This window comes from Bufo gargarizans, chromosome 5 (genome assembly GCF_014858855.1).
Source record: "Bufo gargarizans isolate SCDJY-AF-19 chromosome 5, ASM1485885v1, whole genome shotgun sequence".
Lineage (NCBI taxonomy): Eukaryota > Metazoa > Chordata > Amphibia > Anura > Bufonidae > Bufo > Bufo gargarizans.
In genome coordinates, this window is record NC_058084.1 from 178,014,203 (window position 1) to 178,023,325 (window position 9,123).

The 9,123-nt window shown below is 40.6% G+C and overlaps 1 long non-coding RNA gene across 1 annotated transcript; it reads right to left on the minus strand.

Moving 5' to 3' along the window:
- Positions 1-4,665: 4,665 nt before the first annotated feature.
- LOC122937786 lies at positions 4,666-7,184 on the minus strand. The gene is made up of 4 exons (XR_006389919.1): positions 7,018-7,184; positions 6,765-6,914; positions 6,032-6,191; positions 4,666-4,715 (listed from the first exon to the last, which is right to left on the minus strand). It is a non-coding gene; the product is annotated as an uncharacterized LOC122937786 (long non-coding RNA).
- Between the last annotated feature and the right edge of the window lie 1,939 nt (positions 7,185-9,123).

Here is a 9,123-nt window from a genome sequence, read left to right on the forward strand (position 1 = left end):
TGCTTTTCCTGTTCGTCTGCCGGCAGCTATTCGCGAGGTTTTAGTTTGGAGTGCTATTTTGTATCCAGTTCAGGAGGTTGGTGTTCTGCAGTAGCTGTGCCTGTCTCTCAGAAAGGGGCATATCGCCTAAACGGATTTTAACCCCTTGTCTTCTGAAACGGTCCGTTACAACTTGGATATTAAATAAGCCAACACCTCATCTGCAGACAACTGTTCGGGGTGATTGCCCATCATCAGTACAGTGCAGAGAGAGTATTGGAAGCACTATTTAATAATATTCGCTCCCCCGGACAAAGGGCTTGGGGAGTGGATTGTTCAATGATTTAATTAGATAAGTGGGAAAACATATTAGCTAATTTAAGATTAGTGTCTCATAATTTGAATCACGTGGTAGTTTAATTCAATATTTTACATAGAATATACGTCACACCAGTATGGCTTAACAAACATGGTTTGAGAAACACTTCTAATTGTACATGGTGTGATTCACCTGGAGTGGATTATTTATACATGTCCTGGTCCTGTAGAGAATTAATAGAATTTTGGAGGGCAATTAACAACTGTATTACCTGAAGATTAAAAGTAGTGATTCTGTTTACGGAACAGTGCTGGATACTTGGTGATCTTTCGTAAAACACCAAACAACGTTACTATCATAAATATCTCACATAGAGTTATTCGTATATCACCTATAAATGCTTCAAGAAGCTACCACACAAGAAGTTATCATAAACAATAATTTTTTTATTAGATATCCATCAGCAGTATATCATAAAAACATATATCAGAAAGCAGTAGTCATAGAAAGACGATAGTATTGACAAACATTTATATAAAAACAGAGAAAAAACTCCAGACCAAATAAGGGACTAGTACCCCCCCCCCCCCAGAAGAAAACCTGCAGTAATGACAAAATCTATGGGATGGGGTAGTAAACAGGTACACACAGGGCAAATATTAGCAAGACACAATAGCCAAGAAGGCTATGTGAACCTGAGTGTCACCCCACACCATTTAAACTGCAGGGGGAGAGAAAGAACAATTGAACATGCATAAAACCAGCAAAACATATCATACTGACCCTGGTCTAGAGTAGCCGCCCGACGATCGTTTCGCTCACGCTTCCTCTTGGGGCATACTCCATACTACTATACAACCATCCTATATACTCCCACAGTTAAATGCCGACCAATTGCATGCCTCCCTGCAAACGCCCATAATTATGCAAATCAATGTCTCAGACCTCACCAATGGGTCACGCCTCTCCCACAGCCAATCAGGTCATATCTTCCGGATGCCGCGTCACATGTCACGTGACCCGTACAATCCGATTGGCTGTACGGGTAGCATCGTCATTACAATACGTCATCACTGCTCTGCAGGCTGAGGCATCGCCATTACATGACGCATAAGTCACATGACTTGCCACACGGCCCCTGTTATTCCACGTCACCTCTCCTCATTTAAATTTTCTGTAAGTGCTAAAAGGCACCCAGTACATTTGGGGGAGGGGACCAATCTCTATTATCGAGGGAGAAACTCCTCCGCCTGTGTTTCTATCATGTGATCCGCATCATGGTAGGGTACGTGGCGAGGCCTAAGATGGATATATGCCTGGTACCAGACACCACATATACGTGGCGTGGTATGTCTCCCAGCAACCGAATCTCGAGGCGGGTCACATGATAGATCTTATATCACATCAGGTATTCCTACATTGTTCTAACATACATATATATATATATATATATATATATATATATATTATTCCTATATTCACCATCTAAAAACATATATAGTGTAATCTAAAAGGTTGAAACCCATATTATAGTGAACCTCCTAACTCGTCATAATAACTAAATGAAGGAAGTAAGTTATGTACATCAAGATCAATAACCACTGAATGAGACAGACGGCATCTACCTCAATTAAAAGTGCAGTGTGCATCCATATAATTCATTTTAGAATAAACTATGCTGGATGTAAGAGCATAAGGATGTATGCAATACATCCAGCATCTTTGACAAACCCTCATGCAAGAGTGCAGTGTGCGTCAATATAATTCATTTTCAAGCAAACCTCTCATACAATATCAAAAGAGCAGCATTGTATACAGTATATTTCACATTTTGAGGGGAAATCCATTGTGTATCAAGCTCCTAATAGAGCCCAAATGACTCTCCGTGTAGACATATATATATATGAACAGTGTCTACCAATCAATTCAAAAGAAACCACAAACATAAATAAATAAAACTACCGATTCATACAGTGCAGCAAACGGGGCATCCCTATGCATATATAGGGAATGCCCGGAGGGTAGCGTATGCACAGTCCACCCAGGCCGCGGCACAAGTGTAATTAAATGTACACATATGTCACACCCAGAGTCCACCGTGCACAAACACTACTGACATTATTAGTCACACCCATAAGGGGTGTTATAATCATCTAAACCCTAGTTCTACCCTAGGTTTAATTCTGATATCAGCAGATATAAAGTGCAAGTGTATGTGAAAGGAGAGTAAACCATAGAAGACAGATGTGATAAAGTGCCCAGTGCATGTGCTCAGGAAAACCCTCATGATATCAGGATCAAAACCCAGAATATTCCATCACATATTCAGGGGGTGTCAGTCTTATCCATAAAAATACAGAGAGTCTCTCTAAACAATTAACATATACTGTTACATTTATTATTAATAATTTCCATACACAGAGAGTATCACAAGTATCGATCCACCCTACTCCCCTACTAGTTCCTAGTACTGGATATACAGTACAGACCAAAAGTTTGGACACACCTTCTCATTCAAAGAGTTTTCTTTATTTTCATGACTATGAAAATTGTAGATTCACACTGAAGGCATCAAAACTATGAATTAACACATGTGGAATTATATACATAACAAAAAAGTGTGAAACAACTGAAAATATGTCATATTCTAGGTTCTTCAAAGTAGCCACCTTTTGCTTTGATTACTGCTTTGCACACTCTTGGCATTCTCTTGATGAGCTTCAAGAGGTAGTCACCTGAAATGGTTTTCACTTCACAGGTGTGCCCTGTCAGGTTTAATAAGTGGGATTTCTTGCCTTATAATTGGGGTTGGGACCATCAGTTGCGTTGTGGAGAAGTCAGGTGGATACACAGCTGATAGTCCTACTGAATAGACTGTTAGAATTTGTATTATGGCAAGAAAAAAGCAGCTAAGTAAAGAAAAACAAGTGGCCATCGAGATGAAGGTCAGTCAGTCCGAAAAATTGGGAAAACTTTGAAAGTGTCCTTAAGTGCAGTCACAAAAACCATCAAGGGCTACAAAGAAACTGTCTCACATGCGGACCGCCCCAGGAAAGGAAGACAAAGAGTCAACTCTGCTGCGGAGGATGAGTTCATCCCAGTCACCAGCCTCAGAAATCGCAGGTTAACAGCAGCTCAGATTAGAGACCAGGTCAATGCCACACAGAGTTCTAGCAGCAGACACATCTCTAGAACAACTGTTAAGAGGAGATTGTGTGAATCAGGCCTTCATGGTAGAATATCTGCTAGGAAACCACTGCTAAGGACAGGTAACAAGCAGAAGAGACTTGTTTGGGCTAAAGAACACAAGGAATGGACATTAGAACTGTGGAAATCTGTGCTTTGGTCTGATGAGTCCAAATTTGAGATCTTTGGTTCCAACCACCGTGTCTTTGTGCGACGCAGAAAAGGTGAACGGATGGACTCTACATGCCTGGTTCCCACCGTGAAGCATGGAGGAGGAGGTGTGATGGTGTGGGGGTGCTTTGCTGGTGACACTGTTGGGTATTTATTCAAAATTGAAGGCATACTGAACCAGCATGGCTACCACAGCATCTTGCAGCGGCATGCTATTCCATCCAGTTTGCGTTTAGTTGGACCATCATTTATTTTTCAACAGGACAATGACCCCAAACACACCTCCAGGCTGTGTAAGGGCTATTTGATCATGAAGGAGAGTGATGGGGTGCTGCGCCAGATGACCTGGCCTCCACAGTCACCGGACCTGAACCCAATCAAGATGGTTTGGGGTGAGCTGGACCGCAGAGTGAAGGCAAAAGAGCCAACAAGTGCTAAGCATCTCTGGGAACTCCTTCAAGACTGTTGGAAGACCATTTCAGGTGACTACCTCTTGAAGCTCATCAAGAGAATGCCAAGAGTGTGCAAAGCAGTAATCAAAGCAAAAGGTGGCTACATTGAAGAACCTAGAATATGACATATTTTCAGTTGTTTCACACTTTTTTGTTATGTATATAATTCCACATGTGTTAATTCATAGTTTTGATGCCTTCAGTGTGAATCTACAATTTTCATAGTCATGAAAATAAATAAAACTCTTTGAATGAGAAGGTGTGTACAAACTTTTGGTCTATACTGTACATGATGTCACGAAATCTACTATGCGTCCAATTCTCGGCCCATCCGTCCTCCTTCTGTGGTAGATGCTATTATGGGTTTCCAAAGAAGCAGACAAACTGTAGAATAGGGAGGGAATATATATATACGGTAGTCAATAATTATAAAAAAATATCAAGAAACAGAACCACCATTCGGCTGAACCATATTGGAAAAGCCACAACAATGGAGGTAAAAAGGGAGAACAACATATACACAACAAACATGTACATAATTAAAAGAACCCATCCTACCTGGTGGTTCTGTGATGATCCTGGTTCAAAAAACGAGAGAAAGAGATGATCTACAAAAATGGAACATAGCTATTATAGTCATTCAGACCCCCAGGGGCCATAGTTTTCAGAGTGTATATCCAGCGAGTCTCTCTCTGGGCCAATAGTTTTTTCCAATTTCCACCCCTTTGGGAGATCATTATGTGATCAATCCCTCTGAAGCGTAGAGCTGATCCATCACAGGCATGTTCTGCCTTGAAGTGCCTTGGTATTGTGGTGAGTAATTGTGTGTCTGTTACTTCACTGGCGGCCTCAATGGATAATACATGCTCCCGAATCCGTTTTTTGAACTGTCGGGAAGTCATCCCCACGTATATTTTTCCACAGGGCATATGGCCCAATAGATCACCCCTATCGTTGTGCATTTGATAGGGTGCGTGATTTTATACTCTTTTTGATGGGTCGCATCCCAGAAGGATGCGACACATCGCCCACATGGTTTGTTTCCCCACCGTGGACCTCTTGATCCAAAGGGGTTTGGAGGCCGAACTACGTAGTGGCTCTTAACAAGATGGTCTCTTAGGTTTTTACCCCTTCTAAAGGTGATACTTGGGTATTCTTTTAGTTTTTCTTTCAGGCATGGGTCAAGCTTTAAAATCTCCCAATGTCTGGTCAATATGTCAGTGATCTCCTTACTTTTGTTGTTGAATGTAGTTATAAATCTGAGCCTCATCAGTAATCTCTCTCACTTTTTTATCCTGTAGTAAGTTTGATCGTCTGGATGTACTTGCCCGTCTATACGCCTTTTCTACTGACCTTTCCGTATAGTTACGGGCCTGGAATCGATTTCGCAGGTCCACTGCCTGTCTCTCAAACAATTGGTCTGAGGAACAGATGCGCCTCGCTCTCAGAAACTGTCCCACCGGGATGTTATCGATCAATCTTTTAGGGTGTGCCGACTTAGCCGACAAGATGCTATTGACCGAAGTTGGTTTCCTATATAGATCTGTTATTATTTGGCCTTCCTCACCTACACACATCTTTATATCAAGAAATTCTACCTCTGTTCGGCTCGTGGTAGAGGTCAGTCGGATATTCAAGTTGTTCTTATTTAATTGATTCATAAATAGGCCGAACTCCTCACTGGTACCCTGCCATATGATCAACAGGTCATCAATATACCTGCCCCAGTATTGTACCTTCTGAGCCAGTGGTGTAACTTCAGTCTGGAGGATTTCCCTTTCCCATAGCCCCAGGAACAAATTAGCGTATGAGGGCCCACAAGACGCCCCCATCGCTGTACCCTGGAGCTGTAGGAAATGGAGACCTCCAAACATGAAGAAGTTGTGAGTTAGCACAAATTCAAGTAGGGCCATGATAAACTCACTTTTTTGTAGGTATATTGGAAGTCCGTAGATAAAAGTCGGTCGCTTGTAATCCGTCTTCGTGTTTGATGGAAGTATACAGTGACTCCACATCACAGGTGGCCAGCAACATATCCGATTCTAGATGCAGACCCTCGACTTTCCAAAGTACATCAGTCGTATCTTTCAAATATGAAGACAATTCTTCAACCAAGGGATGCAAATGGTGTTCAATATATTTACATATTACATCATTTATGCTATTGATCCCTGAGACAATTGGCCTCCCAGGCGGGTGTTGTGTATTCTTGTGTACTTTTGGTAAGAAGTACATTGTTGGGGTCACTGGATGTTCAATTAGTAAAAAGGACATTTGCTGTTTCGTAATGGTCCCCTCATCAACTCCTTTTTCCAGGATGACCCTCAGCTCATCCCTATATTTAAGGGTTGGGTTGAATGTCAACCTTTTGTAGCATTTACCATCATTTAGTTGGCGCCACGCTTCCTTTTCATATGCTGTCCGGGGCCAGATAACAATATTGCCCCCTTTATCAGCCCCTTTTATAACCACATCATTTCATGCTTTTAGTTCTTTTAGTGCCCTTTTTTCCCCACTCGTACAATTGTTGTATTGTCCATTTGCTGGGATTCTTTCCAAATCTCTGCAAACCAACTGGACAAACAATTCAATATTGGGGAAGAGGGATAAAGGGGGAAACGTCCCCGATTTTGGTTTAAGTTGTTTCGGAAACTCACCCATTTGGTTATCTGCTTCCTGCTCATCAAGTAGCTCAACAAGTAATAATAAAGCCTCCTGTTTCATCCATGATGGGAAATTGGGGTCCTCTCTCTGTTTAAATATTTTCTTAAAAATCAGTTTCCGCGCAAATAAATGCACGTCCTTTACTGTGGAAAAAAGGTCCAGATTATTGGATGGTGAGAAGGACAGCCCTTTTTTCAAAATATTTATCTGATCTTCTGTCAAAATATGTGCAGATAAATTAATTACCTGTTTAGTATTTGGGGTTAAGTCCGGGCGTCTCTTTCCCGCTGGGGTCTGATGCTCATCATTCTTCCGTTTCATGAAGCGTCGTGGATATCTTCTGGCTCCCTGCGATCCCAGGGAGTCATCATCGCTCCTTGACGTCACTGAAGATATTGAAGTCAGTCTAGAAAGACTTCTTATTTCAGTATTCTTCCACCTGGTGATCTTTCCCAGGTTAATTGTTATAAGTATAAAAAGATTCTGTTAATTAAAATAATGTTTCTGGCGAGACTCTTGATTACAAGAGCCTGGTTTTTACAAAATACACCTAGTGTAAATACATGGTTTAATTTGCTTAATAAGATCAAGAGATATGAAAATATTCTATATAAGCAAAGAAACATCAAGGAGAAATGGAATAGGATATGAGGGAATTGGAAGCTTTAAGCTTCCCCGCCTCCACCTCATTGATATCCTGTCTGTGTCTTGTTGATGGAGGGGATAGGAGAAGCATCACAATGGGGAGGGAGGGGAGGGGTAAGGGTGGGGGTAAAGTTTAAATGGGGTAAAAAGAAGAAAAGTAATAATGTTGATGATTAACTCTTGTATGGTAATGATTGTCTGTTTTTTTTCTTCTAATAAAAATTTTGTTAAAAGAAATAAATAAGGGAGATGAATGATTACCCGATTAAACTAGCAAAACGCTCGCTCATTGGGTAATTGTTTTTTTTTTACAGCACAAAAAATCCTTGTTTCCTGGTGCCATATCATGCTGTGTAAACATAATCTGCTGCCGGCGACAGTATGGGGAAGAGCAACGGAATTAGTCTAGGGGAGCTGGAGGAGATCTCTGCATGTAAATGCACCAGTCTCTTCTGCTAGCAATCAGCAGATTGTCGGGAAGGAACGCTTCCTTCCCAGCTATCTGCTTGTACATAATCTCGTGTAATGGGACCTTATACCACTGCCAAACTCCTATGGCACTGTAACAAAGGAATGACCATTCTGAAACCCCCCCTTGACATCTGTAATCTCAGATCAGGAGGCCCATATACCCTTTCAATTTATGTTTTTTGGCCAGTTCTGTTACAAAAAGGAAAAAAGTGTACAGGAGTAGTGCAATACACAAATTTATCAGATTTGTACTATATAGAGAAGGACAATAGCTCTCCATAGTGTCCAAAAAGGCTTGCCGTAGTTTCATTTTCCTATCCTTTTTAAACTATGTAATGGTAATGCTGTTATGAATGTGTATAGATCCATGCATGAAGACATATATAGGTGTAAATATGTGAACACTTGTACACATGTACATTCATATTTTTCAGCAGGATAAATCTAATGAAGAGAATTGTGCTAACCCAGTTCTAGAAAACTGGTTATTAATTTGTCTTCCACTTCTCCAAGCTGTAGCTGCTGATGGTTGGAGGTGGCGGATAATAAAATGTTTACAAGAGATATGAGTTGAAGGCTTTCGAAATTCACTATCCTTCTTTTTGGGTGATACATTTTTTGTGCTGGACTGGTTTTATATATTTGTCTTGAGAAAGAGATTGATATTTCTAGGCTATCCTAACATCTTATCTGGCAGGCAAAAAATGTGGCTCTGACTTCTTTGGTGTTAGATAAAAGTATAAAAATGTTGGTATTTTTTTTATTACATTTTGTACTGTTGCAAAATAGAGTAAAATTAGACCTTTAAAATAAAATGTAGCATTGTATGTTTAGATTATATACTTTATAGAGTCTTGTAAGTAATAATGAATTGACTTAAGAACAATCTAAGTCTAAGAGTTAAAGAGAGTCTGTCAGCACATTTTATACTACTAAACTACTAATACTACTGGATAGGTGACTTTTATTATTAATAAAATAACTTGTATTCAACCTTGTGATGTCTGTGCAAGTGCCCGTGGGTGGTTGCCAAACCAGGGAAGCGTCTACACATTTTGCCAGTAATGCCTCCTCAACCTTCGCCCCAGTTTGACTGATTGGTCTAGTGTTCTCTCATGTCGTTGCAAGTATGATTAAAACACTATTGAACACTATACCCATGCTGGGTGAGAGAAATATCTCGGCAAAAGACAACTTTTCCCATTTTTTTATACAAAGTTGGCATTTGACCAAGAT